Genomic DNA, 15,802 nt, shown 5'->3' with positions numbered 1-15,802 from the left:
GAAACCCTCCCGGTCTTAGCCCCTTAACATATGTGACTATAAGTAAAGGTAAAGGTGGGGTCCTCCATCTTGTTGGAGGCCAGATCTGGCATGGTCCTACCCATCACACCCCCTTCCTTTTGAAAAGAGTATTGCCTCCTCTGTTTATTGATCAGATAAGTTGATTAGTAATTAATTGATCGCCAGCACCGTCGTCCTCCAACAGAAACTCTTTCCCTCATACATGCTGGACGTGGAAAATCCCCCAAATACATTATTAAAGACAATGGCAAATAAGCCACCTATGGATGGCATATAAGCACATGAAAAGATGTTCGCAATCAATAGTTTTAAGAAAATGCAAATTAAAACTATAATGAACTGGGTACGATGGCACACGCCTATAATCCCAGAGGCTTGGGAGGCTGAGGCAGGAGGATCCTGACTTCAAAGCCAACTTCAGCAAAAGCGAGGCACTAAGCGATTCAGTGAGACCCTGTCTTAAATAAAATACAAAATAGGACTGGGGGTGTGGCTCAATGGCTGCATGCCCCTGAGTCCAATAGCCAGTACTCCCCCCGCCAAAAAAAAAAAAACTATAATGAGATACTACTACATACTTATTAGGATGGTTGCAATTAAAATGACAAAAGACCAAGTGTTGGGCAGGAAAGGTCGTAACTGAAATGCTCGCACACTGCTGTTGGGAAGTGATGTGATCATTTGGCAAGTTCTTAAAATGTCATACTGGAATATGCCATGTGAGCTAGCCATTCTCCTCTGAGGCATTTTCATAAGGTAAATAAATGCATGTGCTCATACAAAGAAATTACTCCAATGACCATCAATGGGTGAATGTGACATGCTCATATGATGGACTACTGCTCAGAAATAAAAAGGAACCAACTATCGATGTATTCAACAACATGGATGCCTCTCAGTGGAGCTGAGTGAAGAAAAACACACAAAAAGAAATACATATGGAATTATTCTATTTATGTATAATTCTAGAAAATGCAAACTTGCAGTGACATAAAACAAACCAATGGTTGGTTGATATGGAAGTGAAGCAGAGATATTACATAGGGGCACACGGAAACTTTTGGGGCATGATGGATGTATTTATTATTTTGATTGGGGCAGTGGTTTCATGGATATAAATATATGTCCAAACTTATCAAATTGTATACTTTAAATATGTACAGTTTATCATGCACCAATTATACTTTATAAACTTGAAAAATATAAATCATTTACATTGTTATTGTTCTGTGAAGAGAGTCATTTTAGGTCATTGTCTGGATAAGGGGTGACAGTTATTCCCACTCTGGAATTCAAATCAATTAAGCCAAAATAAGAACAACAACAACAAAAAGTCCACATGGGATGACTTTTAAGTTCTACAAATGGTGAAAATATGTATAATAAGTCCATGTCCTTAAGTTTTAATCTAGGTAGCAATAGAAGACAAATGCATTTAAATTGTCTAATAAGACTTAAGTATTAATTATAAAAAAAAAATAGAAAACATATAAGAAGACACTGATTAACTGCCTAATGAAGAGAATAGACAAAATTTTCCGAAGAGAGGTGACTCTGGGCTGGCACAGTTTGGGAATGTTTCACATATGGATTCAAGTTGGAATGTGAAGAATAGAAGTATTTAGATAAACAGGAGAAGGGAGATGAGACACAAGACAATTTGGTGGATCAGAGCATGGTGACATTGAGTGAATAGATTTGACAGAAAGTTTTCTGTCAGTGTATCACAAGACAACAAAAGTGAGACCAGAGTTGAAGGGTCTTGAATGCCAGACATATAGAAGGTCTAAACTCCCCAGCCTTGATTCATCTTAACATTGAGACACACCCTCCAGACAGTGAACCTTTCATCATTGGAATTATTTAGCACAGACTGTATAAGCATAAATGATGGAATGTGGAAAGGAAATAACTTCCTCGAATAGACAAGTCCCTCCCATTCCAGAGATGCTGGTCACAGATGTACAGGTCTTGAAAGCATCTTCAGATGCTTTGAAAGTTTCTTTGGAGGTGGCATAGGACATTTGTCCAAAGCATTTTGGCTGCCTTTGGAGGTGATGCCTGACTCTCATGCCAGAATTAACAGGGCCAGATTTCCCCCCAATATAGCCCACATTCAGCCAGAGAAGGATGATCCAAGTTCAGCCAGTTGGACCAATGACTTTGAATCTGAGTGAACAGCACAGAGACCTGAACAGTTAGAAGTCATTCACCATGTTGACCAGACTTCCTGCTTCTTGGGTTGTAACTATGCTGCCTAAGAGTAATCAGACCTCCAGAGTATTCGTAGTTCCATGACAATCTCCTGGTCTCTGATCAGTTCTGTGATTTTCCCCCATATATTATTCCAATGAATTTCATTTTTGCCTAAGACAGAGTCTGTTTCTGTTGTCTGTAGCCAAGAACCCTAACTGACACCTGTAATCCCAGAGAATTGGGAGGCTAGGGCAGGAGTATCAGGAGTTCAAAGCCAGCCTAGCAAAAAGCAAAGTGCTAAGCACCTCAGTGAGACCCTATCTCTAAATAAAATACAAAATAGGACTGCAGGTGTGGCTCAATGGTTGAATATCCCTGAGTTCAATCTCTGGTACCTGCAACCAAAAAAAGAGCTCTGACTGACATAACTATTTGGATCTTATTGCTTTAGTTCCCTAAATAACCTATTTGCCTTAATTCAGTTCCCTGGGGCCATATGAAATACTCTGTCCTCTCTGCTACTTGAAGTCTTTCTCTGTCTGAAGGCAGCTTTCTGACCAAGCCCCCTCTTCCTGGTCCAATGTCCCCATGTTTCTCTGGGGTCTTCTCATCACACAGGGGCTGGATGACTTCACCAGGGTGTGTGGTTTTTCCAGGGATGCTCAGCTGTCCGTAGTCAGACCTCAGTGACTTCATAAGCATTTATTTGAGTCAGTGACTCTCATTAAAGTCCTGCAATTGGCCACAACAGCTTTTGTAGGAAACGCTCATTTCTTTTTTTGTTTTTCCATGCAAAGATGATGTTATAGTTAGGGTACTGGTTCAGTTACTGAAACGAAAGTCAAAAGTATAGTGACTTAAGCAAGATAGTTTGCCTTTCTCATGGAAAGTGCTGAACGTTAAGTAGGGTTGGAGACCCAGGCTCTTTCCAGCTTGTTGCTCTCTATAGCACCTGGCTTTTATCCTGTGATGCTGTTCCTGATTCTGGCACCACATTCACATGAAATTCCAGAAGCAGGAAGGTCTTGTGTTATTCCTTTTAATGAAGTGGCCCAGAAGTTGTCCCTGTCACTTACGCTCATACTCCATGGCTTTCTATGACCTAACCCTACCTTTAAGAGGTGCTGGAAAATGTAGCTTTAGTCAGGAAAGGATGGTGAACATGTATGTGGTTTCTGCCATAGAGCATATATTTTATTCATGATTTGAGTATCTCCCTATAAATTAATATAATGAGATGCTACATAAGTCACAAGTAATTAATCATCTGTTACTTTCACATACTCAGTCAACGTTGGGTATTTTGCAAGTGACTATCAGGCTAGAGTTGAATTTTTGGTAAATTTGACTTAACGGGTTTATCTGGACATATGACCCAAGTCAGGTCCACACTAAAATTTTCCACTAATTGAAACAACCAAGTAACTATTTCTTTTGAAAATAAAATGTACAAGTTTGTTTCACCAAAATGAGTGTAATACATTGTCATGCTTATTAGATAGAATTCTTCTGTTGCAAGTACTAGAAACTGACTCTAGCTTGTTTACCGTCAAAGGATGAATTATAAGCACCCAGACCTCTCCCAGGACTCAAGGCATTATGCAGCTGACTCAGTCTTGGAACTGGCTAGTTCTCCATCTTTTGCTCTTTTCTCTGTTCATCAACATAATTTTTTCTCTGCTTTTCAGTCAGCACAATAGATGATAGCATTCTCAGTTCCTTGGTCTACAAATAACCCTGCCAAACACCTAGAAATAGCCCAAGGTTCTTCAGTTGGCACTCTGATTAGCCTAGCTTGGGTCAGTGGTATCCCCTTGGACCAATCAGCCAGGTCTAAAGGGTAGGTCAAATCATATCACTATCGCTACCAATAGCTACCTTGAAACCCTCTAAAAGTGTGAGTTATGAGCATGGAGAATTAGTCTGTAGAGGGGAAGTTAGATAGGTAGCTCAGTAGATATCTCTTGCAGTGGTGCATGTGTTGAAGGTTGTAACAAATTCAGAAATGTAGCTGTGGTAACTCTGACATGGAGACAGGTGAAAGTCTCAAACAGTGGGGCTGGGGAGAAGCTATGCCTTCTTCAGACTCTTCTGGTCCTAACAGAAACCCCTTTAAAGGCTCTCCTGTGGTTTGAATGGGTCCGTTCCATAATCAAAGTGTATCCAATGGGACAGTGTTAGAAGTGGTTCAGAAGCCATGAGGCCATCCATGAGGGCTCCTTCCTCGTAAATGTGCTTGGGGCTTCATGGACAGAGTTTGCTTTGCTTCCCTTCCGCCTTCCACCATGTGAGGACACAGCCTTCTTCCCCTCCCTAGGACACAGCATTCATGGAACCACCTTGGAAATTGAGATAAAACTAAACTTGCCAGCACCTTGATCCTGGACTTTCCAACCTTCAGACTATGAGAGAATAAAATTGCTGCTCTTTACAAATTCCCCGGTCTCAGGTATTCTATGATAGCAGCACACAAAAGGTTAAGGCCCTTAAGCATGTCACTTAATATCTGAGGAAGGCATTTAAATTTAGAGGATCCCTTATAGTTACCTGTTTTGATTAATACTCAGGTTTTAAAGTCATCATATTTAAATCCTAGGTTCTTCTAAGTCTTTTTGTTTAACTTAGAAGTTTTTTCACTTTGATACCTTGTAATTTCTATATGAAAATAAGTTTAACCACTTTCAGTTTTCTTTAATTAATGTTGAAATGACTCAAGTTTGGTATAGTGCATCCTCCTAAATAACTTTATTTATAAACTTACTATTCAATTTCCTGAAACATTTTTAGTACATTTAAAATTAAAATATTTCTGATTCTCTAAAACAATTCAAGCACCTGACATGGAAAACTTACAAGCCTGACAAGTGAGATCTTTCTAAGTCTTTAAGCAATTACTGAAATTTAATAAATCTAATAAGTGAAGTTTTCTTAGGATTCATGGCAGGTAATTGCCAACTGTTTTCTCATGTGAATTCTCCCTCTTTTTTTTTTTTTTTTTTTTTTTTTTTCTCTCTTTTACCTAAAATCCCTTGGTTTTCTTTTACCTAAAACCCCTGGGTTGAATGGGTTTATGTCCATCCAACCACAGATTACATTTCTGAATTTCCTTTGCAGTAGGGTGAGATCATGTGACCAGGTTTGGGTTAATGGAACTCCAGCAGATATGAAGAGTGCTACCGCTGGGTCATTTCCTTAAAGGTAATGGTCAGAGACACTCTTCTTTCTCACTTCCCTTGGATGTGGTGGTGAGCCACCATGGAGCACACTGATGAAAATGGCCCCTGAGACCAGAGAGAGCAAAGGAGAGAAGGAGCCAATTCTTTAGAAGATCTCAAAGAGCAACACTGTTTGGCTACCAGTTCTGGACCACCTGCTATTAGAATGTAACATGACAGTAGAAACCAAAAAGAAACTTTTATCATCTTTGAGCCATAGGGTTAGACTGTACCCCAGTAATATAGCCTTCAGACTATCCACAAACTTAATCACATCCTCTTAAATGTTTTGAATTAAATTCAAGTTTAATGTCCCAGGTTTTCTAATATGTTAGATTGCCATCCATGTTTCAACCTCTTTAAATAACACACAGATTATAACAGTGATTAAACACTTACTCCTAATCTTACCACAGGAATGTATCTTAGTCCATGTTGTGCTGCTGTAGCAGAATACTATAATGAACAGAAATTTATTTCTTACAGATCGGTAGGCTAGAAAATTCAAGATCAAGGCGCCAACATCTGGTGGGGGCCTTCGCACTGCATCACGTAATGGCAGAGCGGGTTAGGATTAGATCATCTGGTTTAACTCTGACCTACAAACCCAGTAAGTGATTCCATCTCGGAATTTTGCCTGAGATGCTCGTTCTCTGTCCAGACTGAAGTGATGCAGTTAAGATTGGGGGAAACCATTCCTCCACAACACGCGTGAGTCGGGGGTTTACTATGTCACTCAACTCGTGTGGTCATTCCACGTGCCTGGGCCTCATGAACCCAGAGTGTGAGACTAACTTCAGTTCTCCACTTCAGCTGGTGGGCGGGGCCTGTGCGAGCTGAAGCCTCTGCAGCTGAGTCTCAGTGTTAGCAGCTAATCACAGCAGGTGATGCCTGCCGGGGCCAGCTCTGAGGGTACAGCCAGCAAAGCCAGATTCTTCTCCACTACTACCAGGTGCTGTTTTGCACCTCAGTGCTGCAGCTCTAAATGGTGGGCTGTGCCCTCCAAGGTCACAACAGACGCCAGCAGCTCACTGCCAACTTCTTTCTGGGTTCAAGAATGAAATATACAGGACAATGGAAGGCAAGAGTGAAAGGAATAAGTTTTATTCAAGTGTGAAGAATAATAACAGTACTCTTGCAAGGGCAAGAGGGGCCCCCAAGGTTGTTCTAGCCTAGGGGTTTGTACAGCACTTGAGACAATGCTATTGTCCAAGTTTATGCTAATCAGAGTTTGGAAAAGTACTAGCTATTATTTAATCCTTGAATATGAACTTCCTTTGGGTCTGCCCCACTTGGTTTTCTTGCTGATGATTGGTAAGCAGAAGGTTGAGGACATTGATTGTGGATGTTTGGGTTCTGAGCTGCTGTACTGTGTGTCCACCCTATGTCAGATCTGGCCCAACACAGGGTGACAGGCTAGTGCATCCTGGCTTGCCTCAACCCTAGTTTACTGGGCCTCAGTCCTATACCCAGCATGGCAGGGTCCATGCGCCACTGGGAGCCTATGTTCCAGCCTGCCCAGGCCAGTGCTCTGCATCTCTGGGACAAGAGCTTGGCTTTACTGGGACATGGTGGTGACCAAACCCACACATGTCTGCCTCTTGGAGAAAAAATGAAGTGGTTAAATCAGCTAGGCTTGGTAATTGAATAAGGAAGGAAAGATGTGTTAGTCTGCTTTGAGGTTATCAACTTAATAAGAGGGAAGGTCTATTTTGACTCACAGTTTTGGAGATTTCAATCCATGGTCACTTTACCCTGTTGCTTTTGGGCCTGTGGCAAGGCAGCAAATCATGGCAGGAAGCATGTGGCAAAGGAAGATGTTCATCCCATAGCAGCCAGGAAACAAAAAGAGAGAAAGAAGAGGAGCCAGGTTCTCAATATTGCTTTTATGGGCATGTCTCCTTATGCCTGAAAGATTTCCAACTAGGCCCCACCTCTTAAGCTACCTCTTATTACCTCAATAAAGTCATGTACTGGGGAACAAAACCTTTAGCACATAGGCTTTCGGGGGAAACATCCAAACCATAGCATCAACTTGTGAAAAATTTCTCTGGGCTCTCAGTTTTAGAGATGTCAGTCCAAGATGAATCAGCCCTGTTGCTTTTGACCTGTGGCAAGGCAACACATCATGGGGGAGTGTGTGGGAAAGCAAACTGCTTACTTCATGGCCGGGAAGTAAAGCAGAGAAAGAGGAAGAGGTGAGAGCCCCACAGTGCCCTCAAGGGCATGCCCCCAGTGATCCAAAGACCTCCCAATAGGTCCCATCTCTTTTGTTGGGGAGGGGAGTGCTGGAGATTAAACACAAAGGCCCTGCCTCTTAATGGTTCTACCACCCTCCAAAAAGCACCAGCCTGGAATCCAGCTCTAACCCTCAGGCCTTTGGGGCACCCTCAAGATCCAAACCGCAGCAGAGAGAAAGATGCCAACAGTAACTCCTGGGCTCCTCCCACATGTCATTGGACATAAAAGAGACGATGTGAGAGGGACATCAGGTTTTTGTAAGTAGCAATGTAGCCTCTCAGGTGGGGTGTGGCATTTAGAATCAAGCTGCTCAGGTCCCAGCCTAGCTCCATTCTCTGCAGCTGTATGACATCAGCCACATTACTTAACCTCTTTATCAACTTTTCTTTCTAAAAACAAGGAGAGTAATAGCCCTAGTCCATGAGGTGCTGTTAAGATGAAATAAGTTTATAAATGTAAAGCATCTGAAACAGGACCTGGCTCCTCAAAATTATCCTTCAGTACAAAATGGGTCAGAGCTGCCTTTGAGTCACCGGCAGAATGTCAGCTCTGGGGAACCAAGCCTTGGTCCCTTCACTGTTGGTCCTGGCCTCTGGGATAATCCTGATGCAGAAAGGGTGCTCAATAAGTCTGTCGTGGTAGATTAAGGTGAGAATTTCTCCAGATAGTGGACTGTGTCCCCTTGAGCAGGGGTTATCGACCTGTGAGTTTCATTTGGGAATGACACCTGAAGACTTCAGCTAGGCTGAGTCTCCAAGGAAGAAGCAAGAGGGAGTCTGCTTGTCACGGGACAGAAGCCAATTAGTCAAGAAGCAAGGAAATAGTAGAGAACAAAATGTATTACCATGAGCCAGCTTCCTAAGGACCATATTGACTAACAACCACAACTGAAGAGTTTATATAGGAAATTAAGGGAATGTATTTTTAGCCACAGATGGGTGGGTGGTAGAGTGATCATTAATTCTACAGTGGTCTGCACATTCTGATGTTATTTGAAGGTCACCAGATGTTCCAGGGTCTGTAGATCTAAAGATTCTTTTTTCTTGAAATAGTTGACCCTAGCAGTTAGTACCTTAATCATTTAGGTCCAGTTTTTCTTTAAACTGTAGAATCCTGGGCAAAGGTGAAGAAAACAGAAAGCAAGTTTGCAAAGCACAATTTGCAAAGGACAAGTTAGTCCAGTAGGCAGCTTCAGGGCACTGGTTCCATTTGGGACATGGGTCTCTGCCACTTCCACCCCACCTCCCCTCCCCTGGGTGTCCCTTCAGCATCATTCCCTTTGTGAATCCCGAATAACAAACATTCTAGGAGGAACAGAAGACAGCTCGAGCTTCTCCATCACAGAGCCGAGAGGGGAAAGGTGACCTTCCCCTTTCCTGGGCCCACAACTGTGCAAAAACTGGCATTGCTGCACCATTGGTGATTTTCTCCCTCACTAGGTGGAAAATATTTGTGTTAGTTAGCTTTTGCTGTGACAAAATACCTAAGAAAAACAACTTAAGGGGAAGATTTAATTTGGTTTATGGTTTCAGAGGTTTGAGACCATGGTCACTGGCTGTTGTTTCTGGGCCCATGGCAAGGTAGAACAGGGTCGCTCAGCTCATGGCAGCCAGGAAGCAGAGAGAGAGAGACAGAGAGAGACAGAGAGAGAGGATGGGACCGCTGATAAGCTCTAACCTTCCAGTGCACGTCTCCAGCGACCTGCTTCCTCCAACCTCTCCCTACCTCCTTCAGTCTCACCACTCCCAATGGTCCATTCAGCTATAAATTCTTCAGTAGATCAATCCGCTGATGAGGTCAGAGCCCTCGTGATCAATCCCCCAAAGGCCCACCTGTGAACATGGCTGCTTTGGGGACCATGCCTTCAACACATGAGCTTCTGGGGGACAAGTCAGATCCAAACCCTAGCAACACCTGTCCTCATCGTTGTCTGTCGCACGTGCTGGCTGTCCTACTCCTGTGTCTGGGTGCCACCCGGTCCTCGTCCTTCTCCTCCCTCTTGTTGGCAGACCTTCCAGGTACCGGCATTGGTGCCGGAACTCTCAGGGGAAAGGTTACCTGCCGCGGCTGATCTGCCCTCTATACTAACTACTCTCTGCTAGCTTTCCGCTCAGAAAGTTCCCCTGAGGGGACGCCCCATGATGCCATTCCCCTGGCCATGATAGCATGCACGTCTCTTGAGGGACCAGGAGAGGCTCAGTGCGACATCCTCATGCGCCCCACCCGGGGTGGTATGTTGTGGGAAATGGGCCTCAAGAGCTGACTGGTAGCTTTCCTGCCCTTTAAAGCAGTAAAGCCCTGATTTAATTGTTTCCTCACATTTTAATAAGCCAACACCCCAAGATAGGAGCTGGCCACCCCACCCCAGGGAGGGGGTCTGTTCCCAGAAGAGGCCCAGTCCCAAGCCTTTACGCCTCTGTGAACCTCCAAAGATCAATAGATAAGCCCCAGGTGAGTCAGAGGAAGTAGGAGGCCCCGGACGGGTCAGTACAGAGACCGCGGAGTGCCTGAAAATCCAAGAGAAGGGAGCCACCACACCAGGCTGCTGTGTCTTCCAGGCCGTTTTGGTTTTGTTGTTGTTGTTCTAGACATTTTTCTATTGTATGATCTCTGTAAACTCATTACAGAAAATTTGAGAAATGGGGGGAGAAAAAGATTCCCATAATTCCACAATCTGAGCACAGCAACTATTGGCACTTTAGAGATTTCTAGACTTACTATGGATCTATATTTTGTCTATTTTATTTACATCACTGTGACCACACTGTACATGCAATCCTATATTCCACTTTCTCCTTTATGTCCAATCACGAGGATGCCCAGGTTTTCAATGAACCTTCATCACAATTATCTGAAAGTGCTGCAGGAGAACCTTAGCTCCCCATCCTACCCCCACTCTTGGATGTTTCAGTTCACACTTTTGCGCTTGTCCATTTCATAACTAATTTCTGGATGAACATCCTTGTGCATTGGCTTTTTCTGCAATTAGGACCCTTCCTTTGGTTGGCCTCCCGAAGTGAATTTCTCCAATCATTTATGGCTTGTTTAGCACATGCCCACACTGTTTTTCCAAAATAAAATAAATAAAATAATAAAATATAAAATAAAATAAAATATTAAAATAAAATGGGCAGAGCAGGCCTCAGAACCTGGGGAGACTGAGACTGAACATCGATGACCAATTTTTTCAATAACTAAAAAACAGCTATCAGATTTCTTGGGTGTGATGGCGCCCTTCTCTGGGGCTAGGTCTAGAAAGAGGAAATAGAGACGACTAGAAAGGCCTGAACAGCATGGGACTCTGGGCCAAAAGAAGAGTCTTGAGTCTGGACTTGCCCCTGCCCACATGCATTCTGCCTCCATCAGCACCACCCCTGGGCACAGCTGACTGCTCCAGTGCTGTACCGTAGGGACCAGCAGGGTGCAGAACTACAGGCAGGGGCAGGTGACCACCAGGACCCCATGGCATATTTAGAAGAGAAGCTGGGAGGTACCAAGGAAAGTTAGTTACTCAAAGGCAGAAACTGCCACATCCCCATGGTTCCTAGAAGCAGGCCCACCTTACACATCACCCAAGACACTATATAAAAAGGAATTTTCAGCACCTGCTTCCTGCTGGGTTCCAGGCTAGCCGTTTCCTCCCTTCCTTCCATCTCATTCTATCCTGGGTTTAATTCTTTCAACCTTCAGGCTTATTGGTCACTCTTGGACCACTCAAGGTGAAAGTGGCAAGGTCCTTTTGCATCTGACAATGGTTCCCTCAAGCCATAATTCTGGTTCCATGACCACTGGCTAGCAGCTTGGGGTCACCCCTACCAATTCCTCTCACAAGCCCCCAAACCACTGCATCCTTGCCCCGGAGGGCTCCCTCCCTGGGCTCTTCTTGTGCTGTTTGATTTCTGTGGATGTCATTTGTTCCTCCAGCCCGGACCTCCCTCCTGAACTCCAGGCCCCACCTTTTGGCTGACCATTAGATGTTTCTAAAAGCAATTTAGACTCTGGAGTGGCATGAGTCCTATATCTCCGCTTCTCCAATATGTGAGTGGCACCACCCAACACCCAGGTCTTGTGGCAGAAATGTGAAAACCTCCTAGACGTGACCTCATGTCTCACCTCCCACCCAAGAAGCCATCAAGTAGCTCTCAAATCCAACCCTTCCTCCGCCACCTCACTCATGGCACTTGAGATGCACTCCCACAGCGATACCTTGCCTGCCTCACAAGCCTGGGGCTTCCCTCTCCTGTCCTGTGTCTCCCCAGAACAGCGACATGAGCATGACGCTTCCCTGTTTAAAACCCTAACTATCCCCTGGAGCAAGGGATGCTGGAGGGTAACATTCCTGATTCATGCATTTCTGCACTTGTTCAGCCAATGGGAAGACACTGGGAAAGAGAGCCCACGTGGAGAAGTGAGACTCAGTGACATTCAAGGTCATCTAGGAAGGGCTCATGCATCCACACCCAGTCTAACCGCGGCCACATCCCGCCTGGCACTGTGCAGTTACGCTCACAGCCTTGCGATTCCCGAAGCGAGGTGAGTCTCTGCCTTTGGAGAGTTGCTTCCTCAGCCTTGTTCTCCTTCCCTGTTGCTTCTGTGCATTACCACTTTTTCTTCCCAACTCAGCTGCATTCTTAGCTCCTCTTGAAGTCTTCCCTGAGACCCCACTCAAGCCCCTTGGGACTGACCTGCCCTTCCTCTATGTTACCAGCTCCTGTGTTTGTCTCTGTAATTGTATTTACTATGCAGTTTGGTGACATCCTTTATCCCTGTCCCACCAGACAGACACACACACACACACACACACTCCTTAAGATAAAGTCCTGGATTTTTTAATTTTAAATTATCACTGCCTAACAATGCCTGGTACAGAATCTGCACTTGGTAAATGAACTATATGAAGATGACACACATCATTCTTATTGTAAAGTTAGAAAAAATTATCATGTTGAGCCAGGCATGATGGCACATGCCTGTAATCCCAGGGGCTCTGGAAGCTGAAGCAGGAGGATGGTAAGTTCAAAACCAGCCTCAGCAACAGCAAGGTGCTAAGCAACTCAGTGAGACCCTTTCTCTAAATAAAATACAAAATAGGGCTGGGGATATGACTGAGGGGCTGAGTGCCCCTGAGTTTAATCTCTCAAAAAAAATATATATATATATCTCATGTTGAATGCATTCATTTGTCTAGCTCACTCTAAATGCAATTTAATATAAATGCAATCTAATATCTTGGTCACCTTGGGTACATTTAATAAACTCCTGTGAGAACAGCATCCAGTTCATCTGTCCAGTGCCTACTGACACATTTTTATTGCGTGCCTACTAAATCTGTGCCAGGCATCATTTTGCCTCTGGGGATAGAGCAGTGAAAAAATTAGACTAAGCACCTCTCTTCATGGAGCGTGTGTTCTAGTGGAAAAAGCAGACTATAAACACACCAGCAAATAGAAATCTCAGCGGGCCGCGAATGCTGTGGAGAAAACAGTACTCGTGGGAGCCAACATTCTTGGAGACAGAAGAGGGGCCGTCCATCCTGCCTGCAGCAATTTGGGAAAGGCTCCCTTTACCTTCATCTCCTCATCGGTGAGCTGGGAATGGCAACAACTCCAGGACCCAGGTGATTTAGAAGATTACTTGAGAAAATAAGGATACAGCACTGTCACTTAACAAAAATTGTCCTTATTGCTGGGTTTTAAGCAGGGCAAGAGATGATCTAATTTACACTCTTAAAGGAGCACTCTACCTGAGGGTGAAGAATGGATTGGGGGGCAGGGGAGGCAGGAAGGCCAGTCAGGAGGCTGTCATGTGGGAAAGGTGAAGCTTCCAACTTCGGGTGTCCAGAGGCAGATTCTCTCTCCTGCCCTGCACAGGAGTCGTACACACGTCCTGCCCAAGCTCTGCCATCATTCCTGGGAAATCATTCACATCTGGTCCACTCCTGGTGGGGTTGGGTGTCTCCCTTTCTTACAGTTCCTTGGTTGTGTCCTTGACTTTCCATTCCATCACCGATGATCCAATTCTTCCTTGACATTTCATTATCGTCTCTCCTGAAAGGTCCCCATCCTCCAAACTGCACAGCCATTTTTATACTTTGGAGTTTTTGAAACTTTGGCGAACTAAATAATTAAGAATGCATACAATTCTTAGAGGAGATAACTCGACTCTCAGAAATGCACTCACCAGTCTTATAAACAAGATTTACCAGCAGCTGCTCACAGTGAGGTGTCTGAATGTATCAGGAAGTTATTTCACGCGGTCATCAAATGTTTTCCCACTCAGTGGCTATATGGAGCCATCAAAGCTACCCACAGCTCTGCCTTACGGAAGACAAACATGTATGTTTGTTGTCTGTAGGAGCAAATTCTGGAAGCTTAAGGCAGCCTCAAGAGTGGAAGCAGGGAAGAAATGTCTAGGGAACAGCCTCAGTGAGGTTGCTCAGACCCCCTCCACTGTGGTCTGGGGTGATGTGACTCAGACTCTAGGCCTGTCGTCCCTTCCGCCACCCTTCTTTCTTCTCTCTCACCCTCCCTTCTTCTCTTTCTTTTTTTCCTTTCTTCCTTTTGTTTTTAGTTATAAAAGTCATACCTATAGTCCCTCAGCAAATACTCTGCCTGTCACAGTTTTTAGGTTGATCTGAATACTACTGAAATTATTTCTATGTCCCTCTAGGCAGGTATGGCTGAATGTGTAAAAATAAACAGTATTTTGTTTTGATATAAATATATCCCATTGTGTATTATTATTCTGCAAATTGCTTCACTTTTCTCTATGGCAATGGTATGTCTTCCAAAACTCTTAATAAAAACAACCATAAATTAATTCATTCAAATAATTTAAAAACAAAAGATGCAGTGGCACATGCCTATAATCCCAAGGATCTTGAGTTCGAGGACAGCCTGGGCAACATAGCAAGACTTTCTCAAAACAAACAACAACAAAAATTAATAAAGACTGAAAGTCTTTTCCTACACCAAAGTAAGAAGGTATTATTCTGCATTTTCAACTAGCTTTATTTCACCTTTCACATTTATGATTCACTGGCCATTGAATTTTATGTATAGTATGCAATATGGATCAAGTTTAGTTTTTTTCCATAATGCTATCCAATTGTCCCATCATGGTTTTCCATTTATCTGTCTGTATGTCTATGCAATAAAACACTTTATTTACTTTCTGTGGTTTCATGATCACTCAATATCCAGTAGAGCAAATTCTTTCACTTTCCTATTCCTCTAAATAGTGCTTGGCTATTTCAGCCATTTGCATTTCTGTAAATGTTGATCCTTTGGCTATCTTCCATATACTACATATCATTTACGAATAATGAAAATGTTATATTTTTCTTTCCAATTATATGTCTTTAATTTCTTGTTGCTATTTTTCTTCCTTGACTAGGAGAACCAGCACAATGTTTAAAAGGAGAATGGACCTGTGTGTCTTATTCCCATTTTTAAAGGGAAAACATTTAACATTTCACCAGTAAGTTTCAAGTTTGCTATTACTCTTTTTTTTATCCTCTTAGTAGCCTTAGTAGGATTATGAAAATTCTCTCCCACTACTGATTTTATAAGAATTTTATTTTTATGAATGAACAACTTTATCAAAAGGTTTTTCTGGACTGTGTCACATACCTGTAATCCCAGAGGTTCAGGAGGCTTAGGCAGGAGGATCACAAATTCAAAGCCAGCCTGAGCAACTTAGTGAGGCCCTAAGCAACTTAGTGAGACACTGTATCAAGGAAAAAAAAAAAAAAAACTGAGGATAAGGCTCAGTAGTTTAGTGCCCCTGGATTCAATCCCCAGTAATTTGGAAAAAAAAAAAAAGAAAGAAAGAAAGAAAAGAAAAGAAAGAAAAAGAAAAAGAAAACGAGGATTTCTGGATCTGGGAGTTTAGTTCAGAGCACTTGTCTGACTTGCATGGGGCCCTGTGTTTGATCCCCAACACACAAAAAAAACAAAAACAAAAACAAAAAACTATCTCTGGGATAGTCATAATTTTCTTTATTTTGCTAACATGATGAATACCAGTGATTGATCTTCTAATGTTATATTTAGAAAAAAATTTAATTGGGACATAGTATAATCTTTTATGCAGCTGGATTTGATTGACGTGTGGGATTTTTTGCTTGT

Source organism: Sciurus carolinensis, chromosome 9 (genome assembly GCF_902686445.1).
Source record: "Sciurus carolinensis chromosome 9, mSciCar1.2, whole genome shotgun sequence".
In the NCBI taxonomy this organism is placed as follows: domain Eukaryota; kingdom Metazoa; phylum Chordata; class Mammalia; order Rodentia; family Sciuridae; genus Sciurus; species Sciurus carolinensis.
This window is presented reverse-complemented; position numbering follows the sequence as displayed.